The 23,994-nt window shown below is 44.7% G+C and overlaps 1 long non-coding RNA gene across 1 annotated transcript in view; it reads right to left on the reverse strand.

The window, feature by feature from the left end:
• The window catches only part of LOC135322415 (uncharacterized), a 64,711-nt gene extending 46,875 nt beyond the window's left edge, over positions 1 to 17,836 (reverse strand). The window contains exon 1 of the long non-coding RNA XR_010382977.1: positions 16,714 to 17,836. This is a non-coding gene — a long non-coding RNA (uncharacterized LOC135322415). The remainder of the gene's footprint in view (positions 1 to 16,713) is intronic.
• Between the last annotated feature and the right edge of the window lie 6,158 nt (positions 17,837 to 23,994).

The following is a 23,994-nucleotide window of genomic DNA, read 5'->3' on the forward strand; positions in this document are numbered from 1 at the left end:
ATGCATTCAAATAATTTTAAAGGCACACTGCAAACCATTCACTTAATGATCTGCAGGCTAGAGGAAGCATTTCCCGCTTTAACAGACAACAGAAATCAATAGGGTGCCCCAACAAACAAGGACCAAAGAACAATCAGATTTTTAACAGCTCTGATAAATCAGCATGTTCTAAAGATCAAAATCCAGAAATTTTAAACATTCATTCACACCACAATGAAACAAGCAAAAAAAAAAAAAAAAAAACAAAGAAACTAAGCACATAGATCATGTACATAGATCAATGAGGACTTCATGTACCGCTGGAAGAACAGGCTATAGCCTTTTACTTGAAAAATAAAACTACTTTTAATGATAACTGCTAAAACACATTTCATCATTCATGTTGCCTTGAAAAATCTGAGGCACTTGTATCTGATCAGAAAAGCAATTCTGGGTAATAGTAGGTTACAATTCAGTGCCAGTTTGCTTTAGAAGAAAAGAGAAAAAAAAGCTACTGTTTCTCATATCCTGCACAAAGTGTGAAGTGCCTCCCTGCCTCTTTATCCTCCCGTTTTCTGAGCTCATGCTCCCCAACCCTTCTGAAACAAGTATGAGAAACTCTTATTCCCACCAATATGCAAAATGACAAAAGAATATCAATTTATTTGTGTAAATATATGCCTATACCTTGAACTGTAGGAGAAAGGTATCAGAAGTCCATATGAAACTTATTTCTAGATTCCTGAAATCACACACACAAACGTTCACACAGACACAGACACATACCCCCTGGATTACTGGGCACTTCACAAGATTAGGAATTCCAACTTCTAGAAGATAACTTTGTAGTTAGTTTAAAATACAAATCTGTCAGCTTTTGAAAGCCTTGATCATCTGCTAAACCATCCAAATATCAAAGAGATCCAATTAGCTTTCTCTGTAGAATGTAATTTCACTTGATGGCAAAACAGACCCTAAGAAGTACTGGATCAAAGATTCGTGTTTATCACTACCTATGATCATTTTTAAGCACATTAACAGATTCAGAAATGTATGTCTCAACAACATTTATTCTTATTGAAAAAGCATACGTGTTCAACTCTCTATACAGTGACTAGGTCCCATGATGGTGTTTAAGAGCTATTTTGTGTATTGAAATATTTATTTTCAAGTGCAGACAAGGAGGGTGTGTATTACTCAGTTGTAGAGCACCTGCTTAGCATGAACAATGTCCTGGATTCAGTCCCCAGTACCTCCAAAAAAATAAATAAAAATAAGTGCATATTTAAAAATAAGAATAAAGTTATATAAAAAAAAGCAGACTAAAAATCACTGCAATCTATGTGCTACAATTATACTAAAAAAAAAGTGTTTCTTTCAAATATTGACTATATGCCAATCACAGAGACAATCACAAATCACACCTGAACCATCACGTGTGATTCTCAACAACCCTAAGTAGACACGGATGAGAAACCCGGCACTGAGGATGAGGAGACAGAGCTCGGAAGATCCGGGGACTCTGACCGTCCTGCTCCCCGCGACACCACGTCAACCCAGGGCAAGCTCTGACAGACCTGCTCTGAGGGGACACCCAGCTGCATGGAACCTTGGGGCATTGGGGAGTCCCAGAAAACACTAAAAATTGTTCAGTGAAAAACCAGCTCAAATATATTACACTTTGCCACATCCTTTAAAAAGGGAAAATGACTGAGACCTTTTTGATACCTCCGTGTCCTTTCTGCCATCATCAATTGTTTGCCCTCTCAGGGTGACCAGTGATGAACTGGACCCCATATGAAATGCACTCAGATGGAAGAGCTTTTAAAGTTATTTTAAGAAGTTTGTAAGACCCTGTCTATGCCTCACACAGGTTGTCATCCATCACTTCTCACCTGAAATCACTCCTTTTCTGCTTTTTAAAATCCCTTCATCTAATCCAGGATTTTCAACAGCAAAGAAGCACCTCAACCACAGACACTGGACAGCTTTTCACCAAACGGGCTCGAACAGCCCATTGGACTACCTGGAAACCCTTTTCTTCTATTAAAACCACTTCCAGGTACTTCATCATTTTCTGATTGGTGGACTTGGCCTCTGACTGGCCTACTCAGAGAGCTCCCAGCCTCACATGCGGGGGTGGGAGAGGACCCTGCTGTTGGGGGAAATCAGTGAGGAAGGCGGACATACTCCCGCCAGGTCTGCAAGGGTAGAAGTGCCACAACGTGCTCAGAAATTATACCGTCATCACCCCTGGGCTCCCATGGACTTGTTTCACATTAACCAAACTCATGACACACTGATGAAAGAAAACCAGAAACTTAACTTATTAATGTAACAGAAGACGTGAAACTATGAACCAGACTGAAATATCAGAGTTCAACCATGAGTACATTTTCTCAATGGCCTAATCACGGGGAGGCAGTCACATGGCAAGCATGGACAGAAACAGAGCAGGAAGGGTTTCTAGATTAACTCAATGGACTAAATTTCTGTTATAAGAACTGATCTACTGCCTGGAAAACAAATAACGCCAATCACGATGCACTCTCTGTGGACAGTGGCCAAGACATGACTATGCGCATCTGTGTAACTCTCCTTTCCCTGTCCTTTCTGGGCTAACATATGCACAGAGGTACAAAGATTCAGGGATGCAGATAACTCTAAACACCCAAAGCCCATCTCTGGGAGCCACAAACCAGTAAACCAGGGTTTAAATACCAGCTCTGCCACTTAATATTTCTGTGATTTTGGCCAACTTACCCTCTGTGTGCCTCAATTTCCACACTGTAAAACTGGGATAACAATCAAACCTTCCTTACTCGCTTGTTGAGAAGATTGAAGGATTCATTTCTGTAAAACTCTCAGAAAAGAATGTAGCACATTTTGGGTGTTCAACAAATGTCAACTTAATATCAAAGTGATTTACAAGTCTCCATTCTAATCATCTTATGTGTTTCCTGGCTAGTCTAAGTCCCAAAGAAAATCCTTATTTCTCCTTTTATAAACTCTTGGGGAGGACCCTTCTCTTCCATCCCACCACCTGTTTAAACCGAGGGAGGGAATGCCTCCTAACCACTCCTCTGGGCCATGGAGAGTGCTTCTCCATTCACACCCCTGGCCCCTGGCCAACAGCTAGCCCTCCTCACACTAACAGAGTGAGGTGTGAGTCCGGGGAGACAAGCAGGGCATTTGAAACCCTTCCTTTCCCTCCAGTGTTGATCACCATTGGGAAGCACTTGGGATGCTCGGCTCCATGGCAGGACAGCCTTGTGCATGAACGGGCAGGTCCTCTCAAGGGAAGGCTCGCTGTGTCACAGAGCTACATGGGACAGGGTGAGTCTCTAATTCTGGGACACAGTATCATGACACGCATTTTCCCACAGCCCTGAAGTTCATGGAGAACGTGGCTTCATCAGTAACAAATAAGACATTTATCGCCTGCCTATTCTTTTGTGTCATCTCTCAGTTGGCTGCTGGAGACAACATGTGTATAAGTATTGGATCCCTTTAAGCCCCAAAATATATGAAGTAACAAAGAATTCTGTGGCTTAACGTTGGTTCAGGGAGACTGTGTAACAGTTCTGACTCTGCTGATGCTTAATTATGGGTATAGGAACTAAGGAACCTCCTCAAATATCTTTTAGCATAAAACCAGCTTTTCTTATTTTCCTGTTTCTTAGTAATTGCCAAAGACTCTCAAATGATGGCTTCACACAAAAAAGCAGCTAAAGTTTATGAGCCCTCTTGACATACCCACTGTGGTAAACACTTTACATAATTTCTAATTCTCACAATTCTACAAAGCAGATATGAATGTCCCCATCTCACAGACGAGGGAAAAACTCAGAGCAAACTGACTCAGGCTCACGTGGCTCAGTGGCAGCACGTGCACGCAAACCCAACTCAAAAATCTACACCCCTTCGTATATGTACCAAACCTCCTACCACCAATTAACACACAGCGGCGGAGTCAATACTCAGGAACTCAATACACTTTTCAGCTTTAAGGTGCTCCAGAGGCCGCTTCTAGCTGTTTTATAAAATCCCGGCTCACTGACTTCTAACACTGGAAGAAAAGACCGATTTTGCCATTGTTTGCACAGCAAGTCTGAAATGTTCACAGCGAGATGACAGAATAAGTCTAAGACATAAGCAGAATAATTTTTCCAGGTAGACAGACATAATGGACATTGTGCTATTCTGAAGCACTAAGCAACGGAATCAAAACAAAATAACATTTGTTAAGCCTTCTTTTGCAAAAGGAATATTAAGACTGTTAGAAGTTGCAACAGCGCCACCTATGGCTAAAATGACCTTCCAGGTTGCCGGGAAAGATGCAACACAAAAATTGCCTGTAGGATCAGAAAAGAGAATCAGATAACTAAAAGCTTATGTAGCACATACTGCACTTTGCTTCAGGGGAAGGGAAGGGTATTCAGTATTTAATCTGATATTGCTAATACTCCTGAATATAAACAAAAGACATAGGTTCATGGAAACTCATCTTAGAAGAGGAAAGAATCCAGTCCAGCCACTTCATTTTACAGGAGGGGAAACTGAGACATGGGTTCTGTCCTGCAATCGGCAGCAAAGCTCTCCCAGGCCTCATGTCTTGCACTGTAGCATAAACCAACAGATCTGTACTAGGCCTATATTCATAAAAGTCACGTTTGTATTTTTCCAACAGTAGGTTATCTAAGTATCTTGCAAAATAATTCTCAAAGAGCCAGGATATCATACAAGATTGATGAAATACAAAAACATTTATTTACATAATAAAACAGCATGAGCTTTATTCTATTAAAAAAGTGACTTGTTAAATCAATGTTTTGATATTTTAAACCTGTTAAGAGTGCAGGAAAAAAATCAAAATTTTGCTTAATCACAAAAGAGAGAAGCTTATTCCCTGAAAATGATCAATGTGGATTTTACTAAACTTAATGAATCTGGTCAGAATCCCACGAATTTAAATGTCTGTGTGGATGGTTACACGGCAACATGAATTCTGAGTTGTAACAATAAATATTCTGTGTAAATAATATTCAAGGTCGTCTGATTAAGGCAATTTAACTAGTCCCTGTCTCACTAGTATGATACAGATTTCATTAAAACTTCATACTACACTAAAAAAAAAAAATGAATCCTTGTTACTTTAAACCATATTCAAATATATCATATATATAAATATTATAAATATTGAATATGCATCAGAAATAAGCGACACTCTTTAGTATTCAGAGTTGATCCTTCTAAAATATCTGTCATTCTGACAGCACATTTTTATTAAGCACCTCTTGTGTTCTTTGTATAGAAGGCGTCTAACTCTCACAGTCAGACAAGTTAAACGATATTACTCAAATTTCACAAATGAGGAAATGTACTTAAGCCATGAAAACAACTTACATATTCACCATCAGGAAAGAAAAGAGTAAAGATTTTACTTATAATATTCACTGACAATCTTTTCTTCCATATTAAGACTACATAAAACCAATTCAGTCTTTGTAAGTATTTCTGTCAATAAGGGCCACTAGAGAAAAACAAGTAACATCATTAACAGTGGTTGGACTTTCAAAGCCCACTTCTCTTTGGCACTATAATTGTTTTTAATGTTTTGTTTTTTGTGCTAACAGACCACTAAATTAAAAAAATTAACTTTTTAAGTAATTACCTGAGAATTAAACATTTGTGAAAATGTACAATTTTAATTTATGACACTCTGTCTCACATTCTCACTGGTGTCTCTCCTTTGAAGGCCTCATAAGGCTGAGATCACTAAAATCGGCCATTTATGGAGTCACAGCAGTTCGGGTAACCACTCAACGGGAGGCTGATTAGAGGAGCAATTAAGAATGCATCCTGTGCAGCCTGGGTTCCAGCACCGAGCTAGCCACCGCCAGCTGGGTGTGATTTAGGACAAGCTGCTCCATCTCTCAATCCCTCAGCTGCAAAAAAGGAGACACTGATACCTACCCTCAAACACCTGCTATGAAGTAAAACATGAGGAAAGCATTTTAGTGTTAGGTAGGTGTCCACTCAGAGCGAGTTTGGTCATTATGATGATGAGGATGGCTGTTAATAAATTAAGCTAGACCAAAAAGGAGAAATCACCTTAAAGGAGAAACATTTTAATTCAATCAGCATTTCCTTTTGGATGGATTGCAGAATGTTCTATTGATGTTTTTAATAAACCAAGTTTTGTCCATTAATTATAGATTTACAGATTCATGGACAAGTCTCCAGAAAAAGAATTAGAGGCCTCTAACCTCTGAATACTAAGAAAGTAAATTAAAAAAAAATCATTTGGGAGATTATACCTCATTTGGGAGAGTATGTGCTTAGCATGCATGAGGCCCTCAGTTCAGTCCCCATAAACTCCATTTAAAAACTTTCTTTTTAAGAAATGGAGAATTAAAGCAAAAAGATGGAGGAATACAGAATTTTTTAGAGACTCATCTCAGATTTAAGATGGGGAAAAAACCATCCATTTCTCAGAGGAAATCTTGAGAACTATGTAAACAGGATCTGAGATGTCTAGTCTTCTAACATTATTCATGAATTCATATTACCAAGTCTTAAAACTACCTGATAACCCACAGAGGTGATACTGATCTTAACACCTGCCAACACGGATCGAGCTCCCGCTAGGACTGCTCTGTTCTGACATCTCTGCTCCTGAGGCCTGACCAGGCTGAGAGCATTAAATTCGGTCATTCATGAGAATCTCGTGTAAGTCCTCCATGTGTGCTTCTAACTCTCCCCTCACCAGCCCCTCTGAGGGAAGCACTGTTATCATCATCCCCACCCGCAGATAAGGCCACTGAGGCACAGAGACTAAACCCTTTCCAGGTCACATTGACATTAAAGGACGTCTGTATTTCTGCTGTTTTGCTTTTGACAAAGTAATCTGAGATATCAATTCAAGGGAGACTGTTAAATAGTCAAGTCTGTCAGGTCTTCACCTCAAAGAGCAGATACTATAAATTCCTGATGTAGGATGAGGCTGCCGCCACAAACTGACTCAGCTTGAAATTAATATCCAAGATGAAGCAGCGGATTCACGTAAATATTCACGACTGTCAACTCCGCTCTCGGGTCTGGGCCCTTCACTGCCTGAACGGGGGTGTAATCCCCACCCGTGTCAGGGAGGGACGCGCAGCTCTTCCGGGACTCACCCAGGATTCACGGGCTGTTTCCCCCCACAGGCTGTCCTCAACGATTAAAAAGCTCTCAAGATTTTTACACCATGCAAAACTAAAAGACATTTCTGCAGATGGAGCACTTTCTCAGGCTTAAACCTTTTTTGCCTACACTCAGCAAGGGGCAAAAAAAAAAGAAACATGACTCTACAAAGTCTCTGACCCTCACCACTCACGGGAGTAGAACGGCCACAGCAGCAGATGAGTCTTCTCATTGCACCATGAGAACAAAATAAAGCCGCCCCAACCACAGGCACTCCCAGAGACAGAGCTCAGCAGTCTTCTGCACACTCACAGTTGTGCAGCCCTCACCACCATCTATTTCCTGAACACTTCATCACCCCAGAAGAAACCCCCTGTCACTATCAGTCATTCCCTAATCCCCCTCCACCCAGCCCCTTTCAACCATCACCTGCTCTCTGCCTCTGCATGTGCCTTTTCTGGGCATTTCAGATCACTGAAATCAACAATATGTGGCCGTTTGTGTCTGCTTCCTTTCACTTAAAATGCTGTTTTCAAGGCTTGTCCATTTTGAAGTGGTATCAGCATCTCTCTCTCTCTTTTTTTTTTTTTTTTTGAAAACGTTAAAGTTTATTAGAAGGTAGTAAGTACTATCAAAAAGAGTACGGTGGAGCATAAGTGATTGGGTTTCAAAGGGAAAAGTGCGGGTTGAACAGTCAGGGAGGAGTTCCCAGAACAGGTGGCCTTTTTCATTTTCTTCTTTATTTGTTTTTTCTTTTTTATTCACTCTTACATGTGAATAATGTTCCACTACATGGAGATACTACATTCTGTTCTTCCATTCAGCGGCTATTTATGAATGAATTCCAGTAGAATGAGTGTAAGAAGTGACTACCATGGATGGCATTTAAGCAAAGGGCAAGACGTGCTTTCAAAAAACAAGCCAACAAACAGAGGCACAAGGAAATTCAGTGCCTTTCTGAGCAAAGAGCATGCTTGCTTCGGCAGGACTACCGTGCAGGGCTGGGGCGGATACTGGCAAGAATCACGGTGAGGGAGTCACCTGAGAAGACTCCCCACTACAAGCAGCTCAGCCAATTCTCCCTCACACTGTATTGTTAGAGCCATGTTTCTAGGTTACTCTTATTTCAAGTAATAGTACTTTAACTACACATCTGATCATCTGCCTCAGACCACATTACCTAGAAGCCACAGAAAATCATTCACTGACCGGAGCAGCTCCAGGACATAATGGTGATGGATCAGGGAGTCCAGCAGCATTCCAGCCTGCAGGCACAAACCCCACATGTGCCCTGGTGATGTCCGGAAAATAAAATGCATGGAAATATCTCATTGCTGGTACACGACATCTGCCCTCAAATTGCCCCAAAATCATGCTGGCAAAGCACTACTCAAACTTTTCTCTCCAAAAAAAAAAAATGCTAAGAAGGCAAATTTAGGCCCTTCCATTAAAAGCCAGCAACCATCACTGCCAGTATCTGAGCTGGAATTCTCCTGACTTCAAAAACCACCGCGCAGTTACTTTCAAAAGTGAAAGTCATATATGTATTCCACGTAGATGATATTACAGTAGGATTTTTCTTTTCAAAATTTCCAGTTGCAACATTAGCACAAGAAAGTTTATGTTTCAGCTTTAAAAAAATCAATTATCCTCCACTTTCTTAATTTTGAACCTATTATTATTTTATAAAGGGAGCTATGCTGCATATTATAAACCAACTGTTTGGTTTCTGCAAATAAGACCTTTATGACCTCACTATTTCAGAGCAAACTTTAATGATGTTTTGAGAGGTGGGGCCTGGGGCGCTCACTAACAGCTCTTTAAATACTGACAAGTATGTGCTCTTAAGTAATGCAAAGGCTCTAACTCCACACTAGCTCAGAAAGCAAAGAAACTGCACCAAAGACTTACTTTAACATTTTAATATATTCCTATTGTTTTGAATATTAAAGTTCTTAAAAGATATGATTTTTTTTGAGAAAGCCAACAGCTGTATTAAATTTCCTCTCACCAAGAAAGCAATCTTTATCAAGAATAAAAACCCCTATAGAAATCGAAATGACGGGACGTTTCTAGCTAAGTGAACATGCAGATCTGAACACAAACCTAAATCCTATCAGATCTCACTCGAACGAGCTCAACAAAGTCCTGGGCTACCCTGGAACTTAGCTCTTCTTTTCCAAAAGTTGGCTGAGCTAAGATCATCACACAAGGCAGGGAAGGAGAGAAGAGGAAAGTCCACCTGGCAGCCTCCATCTGTTTTCTTCTAGCCAAAAGTCGCCTCTAGGGTCGCCCTGCTAACAAGCCCTCCCCATAAGGAAATCCGGCATCCACACTGCCCCTGCCGTCCCCAAGCAGTCCCGACGCCTCTCTCCCAGCCTGTGAATGTTCTTCTAATGACCCCCCCTGTTGGTGGCACCCTTCCCCTCTTCCCTGCTACACACACACACACACACAGAGCCACAGCAGTCTTCCCAAATCACAAATTTGATTACATCACCCCCACTTCAAACCCTTCAGAGGCTCCCTGGTGAAATTCTAGCCCCACCCCAGACACTGCTTGCCCAGCCTCACCTCAGTACACAGGTCCCCAGTGACCTCAGGGGCCCCCTGACTTGCTCCTACTTCCCACTTGTCTCCAGGCTCATTTTGACTGTTTCCCAAGGAAGCCTTCCCTCCTTCCAACTACCACAATTTGTTCCTCTATTCCTAGAACATTCTAGGCTAAGTCAACTTCTGACAATGCTAAGCTCACAAGAAGCAAATACATTTTGCTTACTAATGTGGCTCCACCCTCTCTCCCCTAGACACACAGAAGTGCACGTTTTATGAATAAATGATTGACGGGGTGGGTCTCAAAGAGACAGATATACCTACTCTCACCCGTCCCGACCCTTGTGTCTGTAGAATATCAGAAGAAAAACCAGAATTACCTTTCCTGAGGGTCACTTTCTGATGACACCCTTCACTGACTACTGTGTCAGTTCTAGTAAAACCCAAGCTCTTCCAAAGCCCTCCATCCCGGACTCTCTCCAGTGTCCTCACCAGCAGGGGCACCTTCCACCCTGGACCACACAGGGCACTCTCCCCGTTTCCCCACGCCAAAAGCCTCCAGGCATCTGCCCGGGCTGCACCTGCCACCTGAGCCACATTCTTGACTACTTCTCCTGGCTGACACTCTGTCCTCACAAATGAATGTAGAGTCCATTTCTTCCAGGAAGTCCTCTCTGATAATATCCTTTAGGTCTTGGTTGGGCTTCATCTATAGCAGCAGTACATGGTGACCAACTGGGTGTTTGCCCGCTCCTTTGAGACCACGAACTCTTGGGGGCCACGTGGGAAGGAGTGAGAGATTACAAGAGGGGTGCGGGAAGCAAAAAGCAAAAATCACAGCCCAAGTCCCAAATTCAAGGATACTTTCTCAGGAAAAAGTATAAACAATTTCACACGTGTGCAATTTGGCTACTGTTTTTGTGGCTTGTGCACAGCAAGAAATTGGTGTTCTAGTCCAAAACCCAGATTACATGCAAAGAAATGTATATATTCATATCCAAAGGAAACCAGAGCTGCTCAACAACAGTTTGCAGTTAGAATTGAAAGGAACTTTGATAAAGGCAATCTCTCTCTCTCTCTTCCTTCTTTTCTGGCATCATATAATTTTAGAAGTATTTGCGTGACCAAGAGATGGCTACAGCCCGTGATTCTTCACTGGAGTGTTTGGGGCTGAGGAAGATCAGATTACATTCACTGCGTAAATGCAATCACACCAACACACTGATAGGTGCCGTGGTGGTGGAGATGATGTTCCAAAGCAGGCAACCTTATTCTGTAAGAGAACTCTAAATAGAAAGTAAGAAATGCAATGTTCTGTAGTCAATTTCATTTGCTATATGGGTCATTAATTGATAGTATATCTTGTCTAATGAAACCCAAAAATAAATTGTCAACGTCGATTTTCTTCATCTGACCATTTTATGCTAACTTTGGATATTAAACCCTCACTCCATAAGTAAAACTCAGGCCTACGCTGTAGCACAGTTACATCCCGTGGAAGAAAGCCGATCAAGGGAGAACTGGAGAGTTTCCCTTCAGAAGCTGCTAAGTCTGGTTTTGCACCTGTACGTGATTTGCAACCACGTCATCGAGAATGGAGAAAACCTAACAACTGTGGGGCGAAAAGCACTGCGGTGCTTCAGAAAAATCAAAGAACGCTGAGCTTTGTGAAACAGTCCTGAGGCACTTAAATGGTACTTTTTCTGAAAGGCTCCAAAACTGACCCAATTCACCATTCCAGGTTCAAAAGGGAGGTACCGGAATTAGTAGAGAAAACATGCCCTTGAAGTCTGACAAGGCCTTGCTTGAATTCTGCTGCAGCATTTACTAGCCACTAAACGGACCAATTCCTTAACCCTCTGAGAAGGCTTCCCGATCTGCAAAAGGGGGCTGCCACCGCCCACCTGGGAGGCATGGATGTGAATTCAACACCCAAGTAGGGCGGCCGACTGGTACCTGACACGGGGCCTGGCTAGTTTCCCTCCGCTGCCCTTCTCCCCCTTTAAACTTGCACTGTTCCCCCGATAAGGATCAAGACCACGGAACAGAATGCCCGAATTTTCTGTGTATCCCCGGATACATGACTTACCCTTAGGAGGCCAGAAAAACTGCTTCCTCCCCAGTCACTATCAACGTTCTTAAGATTCTGGGTATTTTTAACTCTATTTTCCAGGGAGACTATTCCAGAAATTTCCAAGCACCATTCTCCAGGTTGGCTCCCCTCCCAGCACCCATCCTTTCTCACTTCAGATACTCTGTATGATTGCCTTCTGTTCATGGGAAATCGAGTCCGGTAGGGTGGGGACTCCCAAGGACTCCCCCTCCCTCACAGGTGAGTGTGACTACCTTCTGCCCACTCCTCACTCCAACTCCAGCTTCTAAGAAGTCTACCCTCCAGGACCCTGCAGACTCTGCATCTTCCCAAGACACACACGTGGCCACGACCCTCCCTTCAGATTTCTTCCTGGCTGGCCCTGCACACCCCCTGGCCCCTTAAAGATAAATGGCATTAGGCTGAAAATCGCAAATGCCGCTGACTGACACACCAAAGCTGCATGGTCTGGGCTTTCCTCCAACCCAGGCAGGGCCCTGCCCCCCCTCAGCCTCAGTCTGCAGCTCTCGAGATGATCTAATTCACATGCAAGGCTATGAACACCAGCTAAGAATGACGACTCCCAACGTGTATCTATAGTCCGGCTCCTTCACCTGAGCCACAATCTCATAGACACGAGTGCCTCTTTGAAGTCCTAACTTGGATGACAAATGGCATCTTAAAAATGCCTCATGTTCACCATTTACTCTGGAATTCGATTCCTGGCAGGTACCTCCCAGACTCCCCATTTTAGTAACAGCCCCAGCACCCAACTATGTGTTTGAGGTCACATTCAATTTCCAATGTTCCCTCCCCTAATCCCTGGCCTGGAATCAGTCCTATTATTTCCGTCGCTAAGCCCATCTCAAATGTGGTTCTACAGGGACCATGGCCGTAACCCCCCAAGTTCACAGCATGGTACACTGACTAACAGTCCTCCGTAGGGTGCTCCCTGGAGGGGGAGACATCTCCTGCCACTGGTCACCTCAGAAGGCACTGGATTCTCACAAAGGAGGCCCAGGAGAAGGGACTCAAGGTTCTCCCGTGGTCTGAGCTTTGAAGGGCCCGAGGTCTGGGGGAGCTCCTAATTAGCAGACACACTTGCCAGTGAGCAGATGAGGATGGAGGAACCCAGGCAAGGCTGTTCTCACTCCAACCCCTGGGCTCTCGGGAGCCACGGGAAAGGCCTGTGTCCAGGGCACAGCCCGGCCATCACAGATCCCAGCCAGCATTAGCAAACACGGACAGCCTAGACTCCATCTAATTGTGACACTTACTTCTGTTCTGTTCCCCACCCAGAATGTGATGGACTCATTCAGATATTATGGCCTGTCTCAAGCGATACAAATTCAGTGATAAATGAAGTGTCCACATTTGGACCAGAGCATGAAAGGAGAAACAAGGCCTCATGTTCAGCATGATGGTGGTGGCCAAACCCTTCCACCGAGTGAGATGAACCATGATGGGGGTGAGAATCCAAGGTCCTAGGTAGGCCAAAACTTCTTCCTTCAAGGTTGGCTGGGGTGTTGCAGACTCCCTACCGCAAACTAACTACACGGCCGTCAGTGGTGGACATCAGCTGCAACAGACACGGAGTCAGCTATTTATGCCAACATGGGTTAAAAATAAAGGCCGGGGCAGGGAGGCCTGCACGGCTGCTGAGGTAAAGCACAGACCCGTCTCTGAATGCCCATTGGCTGGAGAAGAGAGGAAGCTACGGTCCCCTTTAGCGGTCGCTGTGTCAACAAGATCCAGGTGAGCCAGCTACTTAGGAGAAGGCCATGTTTTCCTGATACTCAGAAAAACCAGCCTCGTAAAGGGAACACAAGAGTGACATGGATTTTAGACCCCCCTAAGCCACTTTATGAAGGCAAAGTAAAGTAAATGGCACAGGGATGTTGAATGCAAAAAAAAAAAAATTAAATAAGTAAACGGTGACTGCTTCCTCCAACAGCGTCCCCTGCAGCTGCACACCCATGAGCCTGCCACTTTCTCACCAGTGACCGCTGGCCAGGAAGTGCCATCACGCACGTCACACTGTGACAGCCAGGAACCGCGTGAAGAGCACGTTTGTGTAAAAGCAGGAATCGAGCAAGATGCTGCAGACTTTGACTTGACAAGTTTAAATACTCCATGAAAAGAATCCCTCAGCAGCCGCCAAAATCAATTCGCATCTCACTTCTTCAAAACAATCAAACAAATTTAATAAGGGCGCATTTGTCACCAAATATAAGGAGGATCAAACAGGTTCCTCAAAGCAAGGATTTTAACAGGTATCAAAAACCAGTGGGTGATGTGCTAACAAAGCAAATATTCCAAAAAATTAGAAAATAAAAAATGACTAGGATAATACATGGATCAAGGCAACTGTTAAGTTTTTGCTCTTTAAAGCGATGGAGACAGTACGGAGGGCAATCTGGATATTTCCAATGCAGGGTGTGCACAGCCCACATTTTCAGACGCAACAACATGCTCACTGGGCAGTACAAGAGAAAAAGAATAAAGAAAAAGGAAAAGAGGAACAAGAGAAAATTAGAAACACACAAGAACAAAAATGATTTTGACAGCATGTACAAGAATTTATGTGAGTGTGTGAGGCCAGGGATGCTGGGACGGTGAGACCCACACTCACCTCCTGCTCCAGGGAAGGCAGGGGCCTGAGGGGAGCGGCGCTGCCGGGGGACCCCAACGTGATCAGCGCCCCTAACCAAAACTCCACCTATATGCGTCTAGGCAGCTTTTGAGCTACAAATTGTGGTCGCATTTCAGGCTGGACAGTTTTACTCACTTCCACCAAGAGTAGCAGGAAAAAATTAGACTGTTCCTGTACCAAAGCATTGTTTAAAAAAATTAATGACTGTGGAATAGTAAAAGCAAAAATTGAGTAAAAGTGACTGGAGGACAATGTGGTTGACACGAGCTCACTGGCCACGTTATCTCACTGACGTTAAGATGCTGGCTGAGCCCTTAAGGTACCAAAACAGACAGACCCACCAGGAGGGAGGTTTAATGCGCTGCTGTATTTTGATGCCGGGAGCCATGCCTGGTCACGAGGTTCTGGGTAAACAATGGTGACAGTGTCAACCACTATGGGCTAAGCACACATCCAGCTACTCCGCCAAATCCCAAGGGCAGACTTCAAAAGGCAAAAACAAGTTGGCATTCTCTGGTGGGTCTGCAGAGTCAGAGCCATGCAGTTGCTGAGCAAAAATGTCACCAGTGCCTCCTATGACAAAAGAGGAGGCACTGGCCTGGGGCTGGGGCAGGGCTCTAGGCTTCCACTGCTCACCAACCAATCTGTCCAGGGGGAGAACGTGGTCTCTGCGTATGTTGCACCTATGCACCTACCTTGACTGACGCCTGGGGGCTCAGCAGGAGGTGACATGTGAGGTGAACGGAGCCAGCCTCGGTGTAGCACAGTGCTGGCAGCTATGCCCTCAGCAGTGCCCAGGCTCCTAAACCTGACACCTCATCTCCAAGGAGCAGAAGGGGAGTGCGGGCATGAAGATCACAGGGCCCTGTGAGGACAAGTACAGGCCATGACATGCCTTGCCTCTTCCTTAAGCCATAGAGTTATGTCCGGGAGGAACAGAAAATTCATCCAGAGCCCGCTAGGCACCTCACACACGTGGGGGACTCGGGTCCCCTGTGCCTATCACTCACAGGGCTGGTCTGGACATTCTTTTTATCAATTCTCTGGCATCTTCTCCTCCAACTTACCAACAACCAGAAAGTAGAATCTGATCTTAGTTAATTTCAAGAATCACAGAGCACCGCCTCCACAGTGGGCCCGGCAGCCGTGCCAGGTCCTCCGACCGTCACCTGTCAGACCGCCATGAGTACTCTCCAGACTCAAGGCCTGAGGCCGTAGGCCGTGGGCACACAGCTTCCCTCACTCTCCCCAGCAAAGGGGGACCACCTCTCGTCAAAGGCATGTCACCCTCTTCTGCACGAAGGACAGCACTATAGATACATGGGGAAACAGAGCAGATGGTGGGGGGGGTAGGCAGCCCAGAAGAGTTCGTCTGTAATTCCGAGACAAAGTGGGGCCGTTGACTTAATCACAGGGACAAAGTGAAGATGAACATTTCCCTGCTCTTTCCCATACTCCGTGATACGCCTTTCCCTGCATAAGGAGTTCATTCGGAGGTCCCTGGCGGTGATTCTGATGTCCCAACATGGCATGCTGGCTGTCGGGCAGGAAGAGAGGGCCTGAGCCGAACAGGTGCTGGGCCTGGGAGGCAGGAGACACCGGCTCCAGCCCCAACTCAACCAGCGCCTCGTTCTGCCTCTCGGGATTCAGCATCTCATCTACAAGCAAAGGGATGAGACTATCTTAAGACAGGCTGCCCAACATAAATGAAATGAGAGCCATGTAAAGAAAGTTTCCCAGTTGCCACATTTAAAACTGTAAACAAAGAAACAAACCAACAAACAAAAAACAAATACTAGAAAATGATTTTAAGAACAAATCTTAACCTACTGTATGTAAAATACTATCATTTTGACATGTAATCAATATAGGAAGTGATAAGATAGTTTACATTCTTTTTACTAGACAAGTCTCAGCGTCTGATGTTCATTTGACCTACAGCAAATCTCAGCTCAGAGCAGCCTCCTCCACAGCTCTCCTAGCATCAGTGGCTGTGGCTACTCTATTGGACAGCAACTCCAGGGGTCCCACCAGGGTCCTGGCTGAAAAGCTGGAGTAAGTGTCCACAATAACCCTAAAAGGATCTCTCTGAAACAAAGGCGGATTCACTTTTAAATGTCTGTAAACCGGCGGGCTGCACCTCCCTCCACCCTTGACTACAAGAGAGACCTCTTCCTTGCTGATCCCTTTCTGGATGTAGGGAAGAAACCCGGCACACAGCCAGGGTGGACTGGCCTCCAGGTAAACTTACCTGCTTTCTGTGTCCAGTCCCATGATGTCCTCCTTCTAAAATGGGATGCAGAGAAGGAGGATCTTGTCCCCAGAATTGTCGGATGCACCGTCCAGCCACTTGGACTTGGGTAAGATGAAGAGTGACTCAGTGAAGTCGTCGATCCTCTTCTCCACCACCCTGCAGTCCTCGTAAATTGAAGGCCACTTCGGTGCGCGGCTGCTCGGCCACCTCCCCATGCAGCAGAAAGTCAAAGAGCTGAGAGTCATAGAGCGTGGTGCCATACAGCTCCTCTGCACGTGGAGCTTTTCGAAGCCTTGGCCGAGAGGCAGTCAGTAATGATGACAAGGCCCAAGACCTTGCGGTGGGTCTGGAAGTCGCTCCACCCATTCTTGGGCGCATAGTGGTGCCTGTAGTGGATACAGTTTGCCCACTGGGAGCTGCACGGACTGATCTGACTCACCAAGGTGATTCACTTATAGATGCAAAAGAAATTCTCCTCTGAGATGATCCCCACGTGTTCGACCACCACGGGGAAAGTCTGGTGGTCCTCAGCACACTGCACGTAGTCAGGGATGCTCATGTTGCAGGCCCTGACGAGAGGGGAGAGGAGATCGAGGTACATACTGTACTGTGGGCTGCAGGCCCATCTGGGTTGCGGTGACCTGGTGTGTACCAACCAGAAGGCAAGGGAAGCTCAAGTAAATCCGGGGGTACAGTTTGTCCTCAGAGTCTTCAAATGGCTACCGTAGCTCGGATCACATTACCCAGCTTTTGGTCTAGGCTTCCTGCCCTGCAGAGAAGGGTCATTTCTTGTTTTCTGTTTCCAAGCACCTACCAAGGCCCTGATGCAAAGTCACTGCTGAAAAATGCTGAATAAGGAAATGAACAAAGGAAGTGCTTTCCCCAACCTCCTTCAGCAGAATATAAAGAAAAGTACTACAGTGGGATCAAAAGATCTGGTTTTCTATCCAATTTATTTGAACTCCTAAGCTTCAGAATAATGGATAAGAAAACTTGCCTTGGGGAGGAGGGTACAGTTCAGTGGTAGAGCACGTGCTTAGCATGTACGATGTCCTGGGTTCAAACACCAGTACCTCATTTTAAAAAATGAAACAAATAAATAAACCTAATTACCCTCCTGAAAAAATATTTTTTTATTCAAAATTCAAAAAAAACCTTGCAATTGACACAACATTGTAAACTTGACTATATTTCAATTAAAAAAAAAATCTTTCTCTTACATGAATATATCTGGATTACAGAAGTTTGCAAATGTAAAATGCCTAGGGTACCACCTGCATAAAAAGGGGTGACTGTACAAATTTAGTATCGCTCCTTTATGAGCTATATTTCCTTTGGGGGGGTTATAACTTCTTAGAGCTAATTTTCTCAGATTAAAAAATATAAACATTACCTGATTCTCAGGACTGCTGAAGAATCAGATAACCCTATGAAAGCATCTGACCCACAGAGGTTACTCAATAATGTTTGTTGAATGAATGAATAAACCAGCAAAGTGAATGCTGCTCCCTGCCACAGACCATCATAATGGTACTGCCTGGAAATCCCAAGCCCACGTTCCACCCGTCTCGACACTAACAATGTGGGTGACCTGGTCAGGCCTGTGTGATTCTCTAAGCCCCAGTTTAATCGTGAATAAAATTAGGGCAATAAAACAAACCTCAAATTGTTAGTGAGTCAGTAATGAATTGTACCCCAAACTTGCAAGTTGGAACCATTAAGGAAAACTATACAAAGGGTCCATAGGCCCTCTCCATATTATCTCTTACAACTACATGGGAATCTACATTATATCTCAAAATAAAAAGTCTAATTTTTTAAAGAGGCTATTGAGGTTAAATGAGCTCACTGTCTCAAAAAAGAACACAAAGCACAAATAGGACAATGCCCAGCACATGAGATACACTCAGTTAACATTCCCACTCAACCCATTGGTCCCTCCAACTTCAGAGCAAGAGGATGGGTCCTCGTGGCAAGAGGCCACTGCACCTGAAGCTAACAAAACTAATGGTGCCCACTTCCAAGAGCTCCTGTCATCACCCTTGTTCTAATTTTCTATTTGTAATTTTTTTCTTTTTATTAAATAGAAACTCCCAATTGCATAGCCTTCACCTGACTAGATATCATGATGGCAGCCCTTCAAAACCTGACCACAGAGATCATGATGGCAGCCCTTCTTGGTGAAACAATAAAATGAAAAGCCATTTCCACAAGACCTCTGTGTAAATCTACTAGGGAACTTAATCCTGGACTGAGGAAGAGGACTGGGGAGGAGGGGGCAATCAGGCGCACAGAAAACTATGGGCCACCTGTCCCACGATGGACTTTAGACTCAACCCTCACCCTACAGGAAATTCAAAATACACACCGACAGATTGCTATGGACAAGATTTTTTTTTTTTAAACAAATCCCTGAATCCCTAGCAGGTCTTATTTCTACCGAAACACAAATGGATTATGTGTATAATGTTTCACAAAAGCCCTAAAATATTATCACGCCAACTTGACACATCAAGAAAAACTGAGGTAGAGAAGTTTATCACATTGTACATGATTAGAGAGAGGCCACGTCAGACACCGTATTTAAATCCAAGCCACTGCTCCAGTGCTCACACTAGAAAGTGTGACATACTGCACCTTTCCTGCCCTCTCCCTGCAATAAATCTCTGAAGAGTCTTTTCTGTGCCACCTGGAATCACAATCACATCAATTTTCCACAAAGTGCTATGTCACTCCTTGGAGGCTGTATCAAAATCTAAAGGGTTGGGATGGGAGGAGTGATTTGCATTTTCTGTTTCTCAAAGGAAACATGGCTTTAAAAGAAACTGAAAAGCACATATCTAGTCTAAGCCCTCATTGTGCAGAGAAAAAAATGGAGGCTCAGAAGAGATGAGGAAAGGTCCTTATTAATAAATATATCCTCAGCGCAGCACCAAGCCAGCCCTGGGCACTGCTGGGGGAGGATCTGGGAGACCCAGGAGAATGAGTGTTAGAAAAAGGAAAGAGAATAAGCATAAAAGGCCCTGTCTCTACACCACCATACCATGGAATTCCACCAAATTACCAAGTAAGGGTGCAGCCAATATTAAGGTGGGCTAAGCAGGTTATAGAAACCTGGAAGTCTCAACCATATTGGAAATTCCAACATTTACTATGTTTTTTTCCCAGTTCAAGCATCAACTCAGTGGGAACTCTGTACCAGGGACTACACGAGGCCTGGAGTTCTCCCAAATACAGACCTCTATTACCACGTGTACAAACCACATAAAGGCCACCAGAAGAAAAGCACCCACAGATGGAATTACTGAAACTGAAAGCAGCCAACCAGCATATATTACTAAGAAAAATGGTGCTCCTAGAAATGGACTCATGGACAAAGAAAGCCAACTGTGGTTAGCAGGCAGGAAAGGGGGGATTAACAGATACACGTTAATAAATATAAAATAAATGACAAGGACCTACTATATAGCACAGGGAACTATATTCAATTTCTTGTAATGAGTTGTACTAAAAACAATCTAAAACATATTTATACACATATGCATATGTTTATAACTGAATCTCTGCTGTACACCTGAAACTAACATTGTAAATTAACTACACTTCAATAAAAATTAATTTAAAAAAATAAGTAAAAATAAAAGCAACGCCATTAAGAAAAAATAAAAGAACACTCTAATCCCCTTAGCTGTAGCTGCTGAAGAATTTTGGTTGCAAGCACCAAGTCCACTGGATCACTCCAGCACTGGCTGTCACTCTTTCTGACCATCAGAGAGTCACTTGGCTTCACTGAGGTTAATTTTCTCTTCTGTGAAAAGCTACAGTTGCAACTAATGATGTATAGAATCTCATCATTCACAAGCCCAAAAATTAGTGAGGACTTCCCTTGGGCCAGGCTCTGGAGAGATGAAAATATAGGGTCCCAGTTATATTCATGGGTAGAAGAAGTTTATGCCATAAAGATATTAATTCTTCCTATTTTGATAGACAGATTCATTGCAATTCTGATTAGAATTCCTACCAGATTTTTCATGGAATTTAACAAGTTAATTTATGGTCAAGAATAGCCAAGAAACTTCTTTAGAACCACCACTGGGGAGGGGTGGATTGGTCATTCATTTCCACTGGTCTTTCTGATGTGATGAAAACGTTTAGGATAATAATTGTTGCACAACTGTAAATATGCTAAAAGCTGCTGAATTGTACCATTTAAATGGGTGGAATTCATGGTGTGTGAACAATATCACAATAAAGCTGTCATATGAAAAAATATTTCTTGACAATTATTTTTCCCTCTATACTACTTAGTCTGCCCCACAATTTAAGAAAAAAAAAAAACCAAAACAAACCAAACTGTGCCAGGAGCTCTTTAGGACTGCAATGTCCCTGGGTCACCAACGCCTCTGGTGGTGCTGTTCCTGTTAACACACCAAGCTGGGCTGGGCTAGTTAGGGAATGTAACTGTTTTTTTAAAATCGATGGTCACACGTTTCACCCTGGGAGAGGGAAGGAAAGAGGATGACACAGCCTTATGCCTTCAGCTCATTTTTAACTGAACCAAGCCCTGCTTTCAACACTGTAATCCCTCTCACTATAAAAACACATGACACCAACAAGCACCGCCATCATAACACCTGAAAGTGTTCAAGGTACTTACCTGGGGCAGAAACACTGAGGGAGGAGACAGAAGCTCGCTTGGCACTGAGGATCCCTTTTCCCGACTCCACCAGTAGCTGGGCTTTACAGCCGGAGGCTCTCAGCCCAGGGAGCAGCGCAGACGCCACTGAGCTTTTCCTCAGGGAGCGGGAAAGGAAGACCAGGGCAGCCCCAGAGTCGCGGGGCAGGGAAATGGGTGGAAACTCGGGCTGCAGGCCCGCTCGGAGGCCATCCCCAGCCCCAGCCCCAGCTGCCCCGTCCGGGTCCGCAGACCCCGCCCGCCTGGGACGCAGCCCGCCCAGTTGTGGGGACGGGCCGGTGGCCGAGGAGAGGAAGCCCGGGAGGAGAGGACTCGCGGGCGAGAGAGGGGAAGGGGACGCCAGCAGCGGACTGAGGGGAGCCCGGCTGGGTGAGAGGCGGCAGGTGCACACCTGGCCCCGGGAAGCTGTGGCACTGGGGCACTGGGGCAGGTGGCGCGGGCAGAGGGGTCTGGCCCGAGCAATTCAGCTGAACACAGGCTGACTCACGCCCTCGTGGTCTGTGACACGCGGACCGCCCTCCCGCAGCCACCTGACCCCTTTCCCGGGAGACCCCACATTGCACTTCCACAGCCAGAGGCACCGGCCCCGGGCAGGAGCTAAAGGCCTGCCGGGCGACAGAGCTGAGAAGCCTTTGGGGCTAATCCCCGGCTCTGAGATGGAGCTTCCAACCCGCGGTCCAGCTGACACCGACCGCCCATGCGCAGGAGGGCCAGCAATCCGCTCTGGGTTCTGCGAGAGAAGGTGGGGCAGTGAGGGAGGGAAAAGATGGGAGTGGGAGGGGAGGAGGGAAAAAGTGGAGGGAGACAGATGGACAGGAAGAGCAGAGAGAAGGGAGGGATCTGGAAAGGGTAAGGTCCTAGTGGGGATGGAGAGAAAAAGCTTTACCTCTGGTGGCACCCTGAAGAAGGCGGCAGTCCTGCCTCTGTACCCTTCTGTAACACTTCAAGGCCCGCAGCTCAAGTTTTACCTCTCTGATCCAGCCCTCCATCCGATGCTGCTGCAGAACCCCTACGGGTATCACACCTGTTGCCCCCAAGCGGAGCAGGGTTTTCTGTTGGTCTGGGAACTAAGCACCAGCAGGTGTTGTCGCTCAGAACTACCTTGGGAAGAGTACATATTCCCCTTTTACACGCTGGGAAACAGGCAGGCACGATCTTTGCCTTAGCTCCACTGTCCCAGGTGTTGGGCTGGCAGGGAGCGGGGTGGATCAAGATCAGAGCCCCAGACAGAGCAGACTGCCTGAGTGTTGGTGCATAGTCCCCATCCGTCCTGGGTAAACCACACTCCACCCTAGTGGAACCATCAAGGGCTCACAGTAGTTCCCTGGGTGTGGGAGAGCTGTCCTCATGTGAAGGAAAAGCCCAGCTGGGCTAACAAGCTAAGTCACAAATCTAAGTGTGATAAGTGTCGGTTTACTGATCTAAATTCTGCTGGGCTAACTCGTAAATCTGAAGTTTAGTGTCAGTTTACTGGGCTAACAAGCTAAGTCGTAAATCGAAGCTCAACAAGTGTCTATTACAAGTTGACAAGCACCAGTGTGCAGATTCCTTCCTTTTTGTTGCTTGAGCCTTATTGGCTAATACACCCTTACTTGTAATTAACCCTTTAAAACTTCATGTGTATGTCTTGGAGGTGGGTGCTCAGAACTTCGGAGCAGAAGCCCCTCTGAGCCCGCCGGCATAATAAATCTGAGTACGCCAACACTCCGAGTGGTGATTGTTCCTTGGCTGTCCTGTTGTTTCCATAACACTCAGTTCCAGTGCCCAGCTTGCTAGGTATATAGGAGTGCTACCAAATCCAAATTCATTCTCTTCAGTGCAGGACAGGCCAATAAGTTGGGAGACCAGGTGTTGGGGCATGGAATAGCAAGTTTCTGTAGACCTAGATGGCAAACTAATGTCCTGGAAAACCATCTCCCCAAGTCAGAATTCAGGCTCCTTTCCTACGTGCTTGGTTGTTGCAATCTTCTTGGTGTAGGAATTCCTTCTTGTTAGAATCCTTTGTTCTTGCAGCTATCTGCCTGGGTCAAATCTCTGTAAACCTCTAACAAAACAAAAGTTATTTTCTATTCTGCAATTTCTTATCTTTTTATGAATGAAAATGTGTTAAATATACTTAAAGATCAGAGCCTTCAGAATAGGTTCTCCTGTATATTTCAGGCTCTAAGCAACATTGTTTTACAAGCAAGATGAAGCCTAGGAGACAGAGCATAGGGTTAAAGTCAAAGGAACAGATCTAATATGGAGTCAGATTTGTTCTGTTCTATTACCCAGGCAGAAGCCACTTGAGGATTTAAATCCCTTTAAGTTAAAAATAACTAAAACTTTAAAGGAATTTACATACATAGGTGGGAATGTGCATAGCATATCTGGAAAAGCACTCAAAGGATAGTAAACAGTGGCATCTCCAGGGAGGGCTGAAAGAAGAGAGGATGAGGGAAAACTTCTTTCACTTGTGTATTTTTGTGCTCTGTTTGAATTTTTTTTAACCATTTGCATGTATTTCTTTTTCAGTTAAAAAAATGTGTAATGAGCAAAGGATTAACTAGCTCAGCAAATACAGCAGCCATGGAATCACTGAG

The sequence above is a fragment of the Camelus dromedarius genome, chromosome 11, assembly GCF_036321535.1.
Source record: "Camelus dromedarius isolate mCamDro1 chromosome 11, mCamDro1.pat, whole genome shotgun sequence".
NCBI lineage: Eukaryota > Metazoa > Chordata > Mammalia > Artiodactyla > Camelidae > Camelus > Camelus dromedarius.